This window comes from Heterocephalus glaber, unplaced genomic scaffold (assembly GCF_053883595.1).
Source record: "Heterocephalus glaber isolate CG9 unplaced genomic scaffold, H.glaber_assembly_v1.0 deba00001586, whole genome shotgun sequence".
Taxonomy (NCBI): Eukaryota; Metazoa; Chordata; class Mammalia; order Rodentia; family Bathyergidae; genus Heterocephalus; species Heterocephalus glaber.
This window is the reverse complement of record NW_028258364.1, coordinates 19,113,914-19,127,673: the sequence shown is the minus strand read 5'-3', so window position 1 is coordinate 19,127,673 and position 13,760 is coordinate 19,113,914. Positions and strand designations below refer to the sequence as shown.

General features: G+C 44.2%; 1 long non-coding RNA gene across 2 annotated transcripts in view; it reads left to right on the top strand.

Moving 5' to 3' along the window:
• The first annotated feature begins 13 nt into the window (after window positions 1-13).
• LOC110343970 (uncharacterized) overlaps window positions 14-13,760 on the top strand; it is a 78,735-nt gene continuing 64,988 nt past the window's right edge. For both annotated transcript variants that reach the window (XR_015443926.1, XR_015443925.1), the window contains exon 1: window positions 14-12,577. This is a non-coding gene — a long non-coding RNA (uncharacterized LOC110343970). The remainder of the gene's footprint in view (window positions 12,578-13,760) is intronic.

Genomic DNA, 13,760 nt, shown 5'->3' with positions numbered 1-13,760 from the left:
TATGTAAGATGGAAGCTAAAGAGTAGGAACACGGTTTCGGAGATGAGTTGCATTTGGAAAGGCAGAGATCAGACTGGACTTCTTGATTTGGCTGGTAGCAGTGAGCCCTTTGGTGAGCACTTCAGCGATGTGGGTAGGTCGGTGTTTGAATTGGGCCTCCTCTGGTGCCTTTGGTCCAGGAAAAGGCGGGAGAAAGCCCAGTTGAGATAAGCGATATTCTAAACCTGAGCTAGGTTGAGGGGACTGGAAAGTGGGTGGAGGAAATACCTCCGGTAGTTTGGCCCGGAAAGTGGTGACTAACCTGGGATGCAAATGGAGTGAAAGGGCCTGGAAACCCCAGACTCTTCCTCTCTGAATGACATGAGTTAGAAATGTGTTCTGTGGTTTTCCCGCGATTTTACTGATTCTTCTGTGTGTGGACCTGTAAGCTTTTCATCACTAAGGATATTCAAAATATTGTTCAGACCTGAGTTAAATATCTGACGCCCAGGAGGTGTGGATGAATCAGCTGGCACAGCCAGGGACAGCTATGGGAGCCAGGCACCTCCTAGTGTCACTGTCCTCTGTAGGACATGTCATCAGGTCAAAGGGTGATGATGTAGCCCATAAAAAAGTGTTCTGCAGATATAGCAGAATGTTGATTTATAATCTAGATGATGGGTACATGGGTTCACTTACAACTCTTTCCTTTTCATATGCTTGGATATTCATATTCATAATAAAATGTCAGGGGAAAATGAAAGGTACTGCTTAAAAATATAACAAGGCCCTGGGTTTGATCTCCAGCCATAAAAATAACAACAAAAACAAACTCATTACAGTATTTAAAAGGGATTCCAGGCACTCTTCGAGGCAGAAGCAAAAGAATGTCAAATTCAAGCCCAATCTAGGCAATTTAGCAATATTTTTGTTTTGTTACTCTTTTTGTTACCAGGGATCGAACTCACGACCCTGCACTTGCAAGGCAGGCACGGTGCCGCTGAGCTAAATCCCAGCCCGTTTTGTTTTGTTTTTTGAGACAGGGTGTTGCTTTGTTGTAGGGAACAGGGGAAGGGGACGTTACCAGAACCTCTGCAGTGAGTCCTGGTCTCCTTCGAGCCATGGCAGCACACGGCGAATTACAGGAAAGGTAGAAAAATGAGACTGAGAAGAAGCTGAGCTTTGGGTCTGATCAGTGCTGCTCTGGGCAGCAAAGATGAAAGCCCCCGGCTTACTGCACCTTTTATTCAGTACGTCGGGAGAAACAAATGTAACAAATGAAATATAGAGTTCAATAGTTCACATTGGGATAAACAAGGTGTAACAAAAGGCTTGCAGAGAGTTCAGTACATCCTGGGTAAACAAGATGTTAACAGGCCAAGAACAAGGAGGAACTGAGCAGATGTTTGTTCTCCCAGGATGTTTTCAGCGCCCAGGATGTTTCTTGTCCTGGAGAATCACAGCATCACTGGATCACTGAAGTCTCAGTAGTGACCGGAGGCCAAACTGGAGTTATTCTGTAGCTGGGCTGTAGGCAAGAGAACTAGGCTAACCAAATGATTTTTCCCTAGAATTATGTAGCATTGCTCCCAGCACTATGTAGTCCAGGGCCTCTTGCTTGCTAGCACTCTATCACTGAGCTACACCACCAGCCCCACCTGTATTTTTTACTGTGCCTTTATATGTTTAGGTACACAACACTTCTCTTTTATTGCCTTCAATATGGTAGAGTAACATGCTGTATAGGTTTATAGATTAGAAGCAAAAGGCTACACCATATAGCATAGGTGTGTAGAAGACTCTGCTGTCCTGACATGTGATGATCACAGGAGGAAGAAATTGCCTAACTACTCTTAGAATCCATCCCTGTTGTTAACTGGCACAGGACCGTTAGGTTTTGTTTTGTTGGTTAGCATCTGTTTGAGTCTGCTTGAGCTGTGTCTTACTTTTCTTATCGCTGAGACCCAGTACCCGACACCCACAATTTAAAGGGGAAAAGGGTTATTTTGCCTCAGTTTGTGAAGGTTTCAGTCCTTGTGAAGGTCCATAGTTGGTTGGCTCCAAGGCAGGGCAGCAGGGCAGGAGAGAATTGCTCAGGGCTTGGCAGGCAGGAAGCAGAGAGAGACCGAGATATCAAGGGTGGGGGAGATGCCTATCAAGGCCATGCCCCCAGTAACCTACCTTCTCAGACCAGGCTTCACCTCCCAATGTCACATTTAGCTGTAAACTCAGGAATCCACTGATGAGTATCACACTCCCGATCCAAAAACCTAACCTAAGTCCCACCTATGAGTGTCTGCAGCTTTTGAGGGGACATCTAGATAGAAACCACAACAGCCATAATGTACCTGTAGTGGGGTAGCTATTTTTTAAAAAGTGGCTTGCCAACTAAACATCACCAGGTTCTAGATTGCTCCCCTCTTCCTCTGGAGTTAGATTTCCGGTTTTTCTTCTCGAACAAAGAATTGAACAAATGAACAAAAAGCAGAGGCCAAGTTTATTTAAGAAATTAAAAGTGGAGAGTAAGGGAGAAACGCTCTGGAGAGCAAGGTTGGGCCAAGTAAAAGCTGTAAAAAGACACCCTAGAGAAAGCAGAGTGGGCTACTCTAAAGAAAGCCAGGGTAGCACATTCTTCTTGGCATCTCTGTCTTTTATGCTGTCCAAATCTTGAGGAAACCCGAGAGCTTCTACATATGGGTCCTGAGGCAGTGCTGGAATCCCACACCTCAGGCTGATGTCAGGACTTCGTCATTCTATTGAAAACCTGTTCAAGGTCACCCAAGAAGTCCGCATGCATGAGCACTGTTCTGTGCCTGTGCTCTGAGGTCTTGTAATGAATAGGTCGTGCCTACTTCCCCAGCCAGCTTTTGCCACCTAGGGAGGGGATGATACAAAAGAACAAAGGCATTTTGGGGAAGGGATGGGTCCAGATGCCCATCTGGGCCACTGATGCCCATCTAGACTTCTGGACCAGGTGGTGCTAGTTACAGTAAGATCCCAAGTTACTGCTTGTCCCTTACGTAGGCATGGAGGCCTGGCCATTGGGTCTTTAACTTGAGGTTTGGTCTTCAGATGCACCTCCAGCCACAATTCTGATGTCTATTTTTCTGCTGACTTCCTTGAAAGCCCAGTCCCTCTTGAACTGTATATTAATTTCTATCTAATTTAGCTGCCTATAATATTACTAACCTATTCTACAAAAGGGTGGGCTAAGTTCTTTATTTCAGCCACAGGGGCCCACATGCCTAGCCCAGGGGCAGTCCGAGCTACTCTGGAGGCTGAGATAGAAGCAGTCAGAGGGTGTTGGGACTGAGGAATTCCCTGCCCTCCACCCAGCTGGGCTCAGATGCCCCCTTGGGGGCTTTGCGTATAACCCCAGGCCAAAGCAGATGTAGTGTTGCTCTCGCTCTCTTTTCCTTTCCCATACTTGAGCCCAAGAGCCTGATTTATCTGCATGGTGGACGTGTGCCTTTTTGGCATTCCTGCACCATTTCTCTGTTGGTGACCTTTAATAAATGTAGATGCTTTTCTCTCACCATTGAGTGTACATTGAGCAGTTCTTTGCTTGCCCTAAGCAAGAATTTGGGATCTATCTTGTGGGTCCACCACGTGGTAACAGGGGGGTTTCTTGAGCATGCCATGAGTTCAGGGACCCCTGTCTCAAAAAAATAGGTAAAAGAAAAAGAACACCTATGTGGTAGAGTCCTTGCCTAGCGTGCTTCAGGCCCTGGATTCCATCCCAGCACTGCAAAAACAAAACAAAAGCAAACCAAGAAAGCAAACCAAAACACAAAACTATGAGATGATATAGGGAAATACTTGTAGTTCAGTGTTAAAGGGGGAAAAAAAACTACATATAAAATTATTGGAAGAAAATCCTCCCCAACATTAATAGTGATTATCTTGAAAGGTTGGACTTTTATTTTTTTAATGGGTACACTTTCCTATTTTCATTTTTCTCTATTTTCTTTATTAGTCACCTATGTACAGGTTTAAACCAAGAAGTTACCAGAACTGGAGAGTTAGCTTACTCTTCTAGGGTGAATGGTAGGTAATCAACATCCACCTCTCTAAACTCACTTGGTTATGTATCTGTACTTGGGTTTTTTTTTTTCTTTTGAGACAAGGTCTCACTATGTAGTTCAGGTTGGCTTTGAACTCACTTTGTAGCCCAGGCTGGCCTTGAATTCACGGCCATCCTCCTGCCTTAGCCTCTCTCGTGCTGGGACTATAGGCCTGCGCGCCAACCTGACTTGTTGTTTTACATCTAATGATTTGATAAAGGCTTATCAGGTCCTGAGAACCATTTAAATAGATTGAAATCACATCAGATTTTGTCTGCTTGTCCCCTTAGGGGAAAAGAAAACAACACTTCTTCCTATGATGGAATAAAATTCTTTTGGATTGGCTCATCTCAATCTTTTTTTGTTTGTGTGTCTTGTTTTTGGTGCTGGGGATGGTGATATAGAGGAATATAACTCCCCACTTGCTAGATGTCAGATGTGCCAAGTTTTTGTCTCTTGAAATAGAAGAATGAATTCCAAAGGACAAAGGAGGTTAAGAGTAGGAAAGGTTTACTGGGGAATAGGAGTAGCTCCTGAGAGATAGCAGGGGTCTGGAGTGGGTTGCCACTGAGATCCTTTGTCAGTGGTAATTTACAGCAAAGTCATGAGTCAAACTGTAATCAGCCAATAAGATTATAAGTACAGCTGCTTAGCTAATATTGATCCAGTAGGGAAGCAGGGCACTTAGCAAGGGCATAGGCTAGCATCATTAACCTTGGCTTATCTATTAACCATGGCTTATCTCCTAAAACAGGAACATTTTGGGGAAAAGATGGGCCCAGGTATTCTGGTCACCCACCCTCCTGTCTGATGCATATTTGGATTTAATGAGAGGGATACTAATTATAATTGTGGTTATCCCTTAGGAAGGTATGCAAGTCTGGCCATTGTGACTTTATCTTGAGTCCTTGCCTTCTTCAAATGTACCTTCAGCCATAATTCTGATATCTGTGTTTTTCTTTTTTTTTTTTTTTTTTTTGGTACTGGGGATCAAACTCGGGTCCTTGTGCTTGCTCAGCAGGCAGCGAAACCACTGAGCTAAATCCCTGGCCATGATATCTGTGTTTTTCACTGACTTCCTTGAGAGCCCAGTCCCTCCCTGACTGTAGATTAATTTCTACCTAGTTTAGCTATAATAATGGGACCTAGGACCTCATGCATGCTAGGCAAGTGCTCTGCCTCAGAGCCACACCCCTAGGCTGCCCTTAGGTCTCACTTATAAGTAAGAAAACTAAGACCTAGAGATTTATACTATAAATAATGATCATAAGGATTAGGAATTAAATTTTCTGGCTTTCCTGGAAACCAAGCTTGTTTAGAATCAAACCAGACTGCTTCAATTCCACAGGATTTAGCTCCGTGTCACTGTGCCTGCCTCTGGTTTGATCCCTGGTACCAAGAAAAACAAAAAACAAGAAAAGACTGAGCAGGGAGGGTGTGGTGGTGTATGTCTGTAATCCCAGCACTCAGGAAGTTGAGGCAGGAGGATAGCCACAAAAAAAGAACAAAGGCTGGGATGTAGTTTAGTGGTAGAGCTGCTTGCCTAGCATGCTCAAGGCCCTAGGTTTGATCCACATTCCTGGCCCAACCCCAAAAGTTAGATAATTTCTCATTTCTATTATATAAAGTTGAAAAGTTCTTTTATAAATGTAAGACTGCATAACTCTGTAATCATAAAACTCCCCTAGCCCCAACTGTGATTGAATGTGAGTAAATAGATAAAGATGCTTCTTAGTTCCTGGGGGGGACACTAGATAAGATCCCTATCAGTCATAATTATCCAACCCTTTGTTCGGACACCACTATCTATAGAACAATCTACAAAGCATCTGCTGACTAACAGTACATGTCAGGCTAATTAACATACAAATGTAAAACCACTAAACCTTTGTTCCTTCTTCTGTAAATTTCACCTGTTAACTCCCCTGCAAGCCCCTATAAAAAGAGCCTGGACTCTGGACTACGCCTCTCTAAGCTACTTTGCTTTGGGAGTGCCGTCTGGCCAGACTAAGGTCTGTTTCACTTTCCAACTTGTCCAGTGTGTTCCTTCCCGGGTGTTCTTCGCTGCAGTCAGCTCCTTGGAGCATTTGGTAAGGCCTTTGGTCTTACATTCTGGAGGCACCACTGGGATCCCCGGGTGTGCTCCACTCAGCTCCTTGGAGCATCTGGTAAGGCCCTTGGCCTTACATTCTGGAGGCACCAGCTCCTTGGAGCATCTGGTAAGGCCCTTGGTCTTACATTCTGGAGGCACCGCTGGGATCCTGGGATCCCTGGGTGTGCTTCACTATAGTTAGCTCCTCGGAGCCTTTGGTAAGGACAGCGGTCTTACATTTATATCCTAGATAGAGGATTCTTATCAGATATAGGATTTACTGATATTTTCCCTCCTTCTGTGGGTTGCCTTTTAAAGTAGATTTTTTTTTTTGCTACGGGAGGATCAAACTTGGGTCCTTGCACTTGCGCAGCAGGTGGTGAAACCACTGGGCTAACTCCTCAGGCCATGGGTTGTCTTTTAAATTTTGATGAAGCCATGGGCCAGGGATTTACTTCAGTGGTGCTGTCTCCTGGCTTGCAAGCACAGGGTCCCCAGTTTGATCCCAGTACCAAAAAAAAAAAAAAAAATTTTTTGATGAAGTCAAATACATTATTTTTTGGTCACATGTGCTTTTGATGTATCTAAGAAACCTTGCCTAACTTGAGGTTAGAAAGATTTACTCCTATATTTTCTTCTAAGAGCAGCACTTACATTTGGATTTATGATCTAACTTCAAGTTAATTTTTGGTGTAAGGAATAGGTCTATGTTCATTGTTTGGCATGTGAATATTCAGTTACCCCAGAACCATTTGTTAAAAAGACTGTTCAGCCCTGTTGAATTGCTTTGGTACCACTGGAGGAAAAACAATGTAAATAAAAATTTTAGCCATTGTTTTGAACTAAGACCTCACAGACCAGAATAAGAATAAAAATGGAGTCACTGCTACTAAAGTTCCAAGTTGTCGTGTTCAAAACAAACTCTTTAATCTTCTTCTCTAATCAGAATTAGAGAAAAAGCCAAACTGCTCAACAAGCCTATTTCATTTGGCATAATAATGAAGTTCCCTGACTTTAATCCTTATGCAAAAAAGTAATCTGAGGGCCAGAGATTTAGCTCAGTGGTTTCACTGCCTGCTGCTCAAGCTCAAGGAGCCAAGTTCAATCCCCGGTACCAAAAAAAAAAGTAATCTGAAATAACTTGATGTTAGCTAATTGTTTTACTGTTTTTCTGTCTCCCTGTCCCCACCTTAGAAGGAAAGTAACTTTGAAATAACCAATCTATTTATTTGCTCTTTTGTTTCTACTTTCTTCAGTCTTTCTCTGCCTTTTGTTTTTTATTTTTTCACTATCATTATTATTATTATTTTGGTTTTTTAAGACAGGATCTCACTATATAGCCCAGGCTGGCCTAGAACTCAGAGATCCTCCAGCCTCAGCCTCCCAAGTGCTGAGATTACAGGTGTGGACCACCATGTGGCTGGTTTTTATTTTTTCAGATGAGTCTGTAGTCCAGGCTGGCCTTGTACTAGGTATCCCTGGCTGGCTGCAACTTCATGGCAATCTTGCCTCAGCATACCAAGTGCTGGGATTACAAGTATGCACCACCATGCCCGCCAGCCTATCCCTGTCTGTAAAACCAGTCTTTTCTACTTGGGCCATTGCACCTCTTCTTCTGTTTTATGGAATGAAATGTTGCAATTGTGGAACTGAAAATCCGAATATAGGTGGTGGAGAGCATCTTTTGTATGAATGAAGCATTTTGTTTAATACCTACCACAGCAAAAACCAAACAACCCCCCAACAACCCCTCCAGCCAAAAACATAGAAAAAAGCCTATAAAGATTTTTAGGCTAAGTGGTTCTAATTTTGCCCTTTGATGGGTTTATTTCTGGATGATCCATTTAATTTCATTCATTTGTATGTCTACTCTTGTATCCGTACTATATGAGATTATTTGTAGCGTTGTGGTGAATTTTGAAACTTGAAAATGTGTGTGTGTGTGTGTCTCTCTCTCGTACCGAAGATTGAACCCAGGTCTTGGGCATGCCTGGCAAATTCTCTGTCAAAATGTTTATTTTGAGACAGGGTCTCCCTAAAGGCCCAGGCTGGGCTTAGCTTGTGATCCTCCTCCCTCAGCCTCCTAAATGGCTGGAATTACAGGTGTGTGCCACCTTTGTTCTTTTTTACAATTTTGTTTGTTTGTTCTTTTTTCTTTTTTGGTACTGATGTAGGGGGAAGAGATGTAACTCCTAAACTTACTAGATATCTGAAATGTGAGATCGTGTTCTCTAAAATCAAAGAATGAATTCTAGGAACAGTGGAGGTTAGGAGTGATAGGTCTCCCACTACCTCAGCAGCTAGTATGTATAGTAGCTGCCCTCTTCCTGTAATGCCTTGTCCCCTCCCCTGTGTGACATCACTCCAAGATGGTTGCCCCCACCAAAGAACAAACCCTTCTTCCCAGCATGCCCCTGTTCCCGCCTAGAGAGTAACCTAATACTCGCTCACCTCCTACCATCTAGTGATGTCACCCGCTCCTCCATTCCCTAGCCACTACCTCACTCAACCTTGCCTCAGCTCCTACAAGCCCCACCCCTGCTCCTCTAAAAGGCACTTGCTGTCCTGGCCATATTGCTTTTTGTTTCTCCTTTGTTCAGAGACAGCCTGGCAGATCTGTTCCCCTAATAAAGGCCTGTTGTGGCCTGGTCTGGTCTTGGTTTTCGGCCCTTTTACCTGACAAGGAGTAGGAAAAATTTATTGAGAGAAAGAAAGCTTCTCTCTAAGAAAGACAGGGACCAGAAAGTGGGTTGCCCGCTCACCCCACTTTTCAAAGATGTTTTATACGGCAAAGCCATGTGGTGAGGCAGGTACAAAGTGGGACAAAACTATAAGACCCAATGGAAATTTACAAGGTGGGCCTGAGGTGGGACAAAACCATGGCTAACCAATAAGATTACAAGTACAGTCACCCTGGTAATATTGATTAAATGGGGGTCCAATGGGGGAGCAAGTCACGTAGCAAGTGTACCAGGATTTTCAGTAAGGTTGGGTCAGGGATATTTCCTGGAGAGGCTGGGTTAAGACCTTGGCCCCCCACCCAGGTGATTGATACCTATTTAGAATATCAATCACTGTTATTCATCCTGCATGGGTGTGGTAGTTTCTCTTCTTTTACAATCCCCGCCCCCCATACCGACCGGGGATTGAATTTGGGTCCTTGCGCTTGCACGTCAGGCTGCAGAACCACTGAGCTAAATCCCTGGCCCTTTCTTTTACAATTCTGGCCTTCAGTGAGTGTGTCTTCACTGTCCTCCATGTTGGCTCCTCCTGGGTTGGCCCTATCTAACTGACTACAAGATATCTAATTAACTTACCTATTTCAATAGTACCTGCGATCAAAGTCAGGCAAAGCAGGTGGTGGCACCACTGAGCTAAATCCCAGGCTGTTTGTTCTTTTTGAGATGGTCTGCTCAGGCTGGCCTTGAACTCTTGGCAATCCACCTGCCTCAGCCTCCCAAGTGTTAGGATTACAGGCATATGCCATCACAATTTTTTTGGTTAGGATTGGTCCCTTGAATTTATGTTTTTAATCAACTTGTCAGATTCTCCAAAAAACCAGGTGAGATTTTGATAGAAGTTGTGTTGCATTTGTAGATCAGTTTGGATAGTATTGAGACAGGAAGGTAGGCCGTGGCTAAAACTGTCTGGGAAAGGTGACAAGATCCCAGGACACATGCGCAGAATAGTTCCCAAAGCCCTGCATGTGGACTTCTCACAAGGACTCAGCAGGTTTCCCTGGACCTGACCTCAGCCTGAGGAGTGGGCCATGTAACAAGGACAGTGCACACTGAGCTTTTGCCACTGTGTTGCTCCTGCGTGGTGGCCCCCTCACGCTGTAGCGGGTACTTCTTTTCCTACTTTTACTTGGCCCCAACTCGCTCTGCAGAGCCTGATTCCTTCCCTGCTTTAATAAAACTTTGCTGCCATTTGTGTTTGTCTTGACCAAGTCTTTGCTCAGGACAGAAAGAACCTAGAAACCACCTCCAGGAGGAGCCTCCATCACCCCCAAAACCCGGTAACAGCTGGAGAATGGGCCGTCAGGGAATGTGGTCAGAACGGAGTCCGATGTTGGTTTCTTCCCAATGTCCACTTAGCTGAAGACTGTGAGTGCCAGACAAACAGAAGAGGGGAGACTCCCTCAGGGACTTTCTTCTCCATACCTGTGGGCATCTTTTCTTCTTGATGCCAGCACTGGGGGAAAAGCCCTGCATGTGAATGAAGAGAGCAGAGGGGGCACAGGTAAACTGGGCTTCTGGACCCCAAAGATTGGGCCAAGTCTTTTCTTGGCTCCCTTTGTGGACCTCCCAGACTGTGACATGGTCTTCAAGGCCACTGGATGGTCCTGGCTTCACGGACAGTGATTCTGTGCACTGTCCTTGTGTCACCCGGTCCTCAGGTCTAGGCCATCCCATGGGAAACCCACTGGAGTCCTCATGAGAAGTCCACGTGCAGGACCTGTGCTCCCAAGCCATACAGGGGTTCATAGGAACTGGGGAAATATTAGCAGATGTTTATGAAAACGACACTGAATGGTGAAACATGGGCAAACTACCGGGTGAGATTACAAAAAAAGAGAAAAAAAAAATCAAGTAATAGGAAGAGGATCTCTAAGCCCAGTCATCTCAGGAGACTTGGTAGATTATTTTATTGTCTCAAACACAGTTTGATATGTAAGTGAATTTATACTTTTTTTCACTGAAGTAAATTTGTGGCAGACAAAGTCTTTAGGGTGAAGGTTTCTCTAATGTACGCTTGACTTGTTACTTGATGTATTTGTTATGTGATATACTATTTAATGAATCTCAAAATAAAAGATAGACATAATCTTTTTTTTTCTTTGTACCGGGGATTGAATTCAGGTTCTTGTGCTTGCACAGCAGGCAGCGAAACCATTGAGCTAAATCCCCAGCCCTGGATAGACACAATCTTTAAAGAAACTCATGTTGCTTAGAGTAGTGAACATGAAGTAGAGTATTAGCTGCATTGTCTTTATCTTTTTTTTAAATTAAAGGAGAGTAGATTGTTAGTCAATTCTTTCATCATAAATTAATGGAGACTTCCTGGAAGATGGTGGAGTGGTGAACAGCAGAGAGGGAGCCTCTCCGAGATTTGGTGTCCTGACACTGGAATATAGCGGCATGAGGAGGAGAAGGAGGAGGGAAGTAGGTCCCTGAAACCCAGGAAGGGTCTGAGTTGAGAATTGAAATCCACTGGGAGACTGAAGAGAGTGATTTTAACGAAGAAGAGGTAGGTAGCAAGCAGTGCTCTATCCCAGAGTCTGGACTCTGTGAGGGAAAGGCAGGCCAGCTGTGCAGATGCTGGCGACTCCAGAGGCCTCCACGGAGAAGCACACCAGGGGAACACAGCAGTGGATGCAGCCGAGTGCAGCGGAGTGCAGCAGCTGCAGGTCTTGTCAGAGTTGTTCTATGTAAACAAGATCACTGGCTAACATCCCAAGGAAAGCAAGTGCATCCAACAAGTCTTCCAGGTGGAGCAAGTGGCAGACAGCGGTGCGGGCACCTGAGTTAGAATCTAGTCTGTGCCTCTTATCAGCTCTTCGACTTTGGACAGGTTGGACAATTGTAACTGGACTTTCTTCATCTAGAACAAAGGCTGAGCAGAGAAGCTGAGAATCTTGTGGAGGACCAGCAGCCATCCTTCTAGCTTCAGGAAAAATCCGACAGTGAGGCTGGCAGAGAAGAGCCCCTCTGGACTTCTTTTTATGTCATCAAGAGGTGAGCAGCTTTGCTCTACCACATGGTTGTCCCCACCATGATATTCTACCTCACCCTAGGTCGAGAAGCAATGGAGCCAGCCAGCCATGCACTGAACCCTCCACAACTGTGAGCCAAGATAAACCCTTCTCCTACTCCGTGCAGATGGCGGGATTGTTCACATAGCAGGACAGATTTGCCATCAAAGGGACAAGAAATCTTGGCAGGAGGCACGTGAGTGCCAGTGGCGAGTCTCTCGTTGATCCTGGCATCTGTCCAGCAGATCCTTCCTTTTCAGTGAATGAGGAAGAAAGACCGCTTATTCTGCTCTGCCAAGGCTAATCAGACTCAAGTTTTCCCAGCACTGGAACTTGCCAGCTTTCAGCTGCAGAGAGAAAGCAGATACATTTTAGGAAAGAACAACAAATGCACATTCCCTTCAACCTTGAACCCCGCACAACTTCACAATCTACATAATCATTTGCAAAGGAGACCGCTTCGCAGAGGGGCCCTGGATTTGAGCGCTCAGGAGGCAAAGTGATCCTGGGGGTGCTTACCAAAGAACTGCTTTCTTTGCCTAGTTGTTGGCATTAACCAAGATTTTCTTTTCTTTTTTTTTTTCTGGTTTTCAGAATCGAACTCAGGACCTTGCGCTTGCCAGGCAGGTGTGGCATCACTGAGCTACATTCCAGGCCCTTCTTTTTTATTAAAAATAAATTAATGAAGTAAGTTTCCATATATATGTAGTGTATCCCGACATATCTGTACCTATATGTATATTGACATATACATCTATTTTTTCTTTTCCTATTGAGTTTTCTAAAAAATTATGGTGAAGTAAACTTAGTATAAAATTTACCATTTTAACACATTTTAAGTGTATAGTTCAGTGCTGTTAAGTGTTTTCACATTGTCATGTAATCATTATCACCCATCCATCCTCAAATAATTTTATGGTTTTACATCAAGGAAATAATAATTTTCAAGCTGGGCGTGGTGGCACATGCCTATAGTCGCAGCACCTGGGAGGATGAGGCAGGAGGATCACTGTGAGTTCAAGGCCTCCCTGAACTACATAGCGAGACCCTGTCTCAAAACACAAAATAAAATGAAAAGAATAGTTTTCAGGAGAGATTAGGAAACATACTCATACTGTAACAGCAAACAGGAAACACTGAAAGGCACCCAGGACTTGGAGGCAGAAAGCAAACTTTATTATATCAATGGGCCTGCTCGGGGTAGTTCCTCAAAGAACCAGGCAACTGTCTTTAGTCCTTCTGCAGTTCATGTAGGGTTTGCAAGCAGGAACTAAGTACAGAAGCAGAGCAAGGAGTTGATTGGTTACATATGATAGTATTACTGATTGGTCTATATCAAGTTCAAACTCAGGTTAGAAAACGTTAGTTCAGGGTAAGGTTGGCTAGATAAGTGAGACACATATTTGGAATATACATCAGTTCAGGGCAGGGTCTGCCAAAGAGGAATAGATAAGGGAGACCTATACTTGGAGTGGGCATCAGTTCAGGGCAGGGTCTGCCAAGGAGGAATTTGCTTGGGCTGAAAAAACTGCTCACGGCCAACATTATCCTGGACTGTCCCACCTGTCTGTCGGCCATTTTATTTTTCTGTCTCAATAATACCATGTTACTTGGGAAAGCTATTAAAGACTAATCTTAATTTCTAGGTACCTAAATCAGTCTTCCAGAGTGCTTAATACAATTATATAAAACCTAGTTCTTTTAGGAAGCTCTCAAAGAAATACAAAAGACAAAACAAAGCTAGCCATGGCAGTGCACACCTACAGTCCCAGCACTTGTGAGGTTGAGGCAGAAGGATCACTGGGAGTTTGAGGCCAGCCTGGGCTACATAGTGAGACTGTCTCAATCAAACAAAGAACCAAAAAGAGAC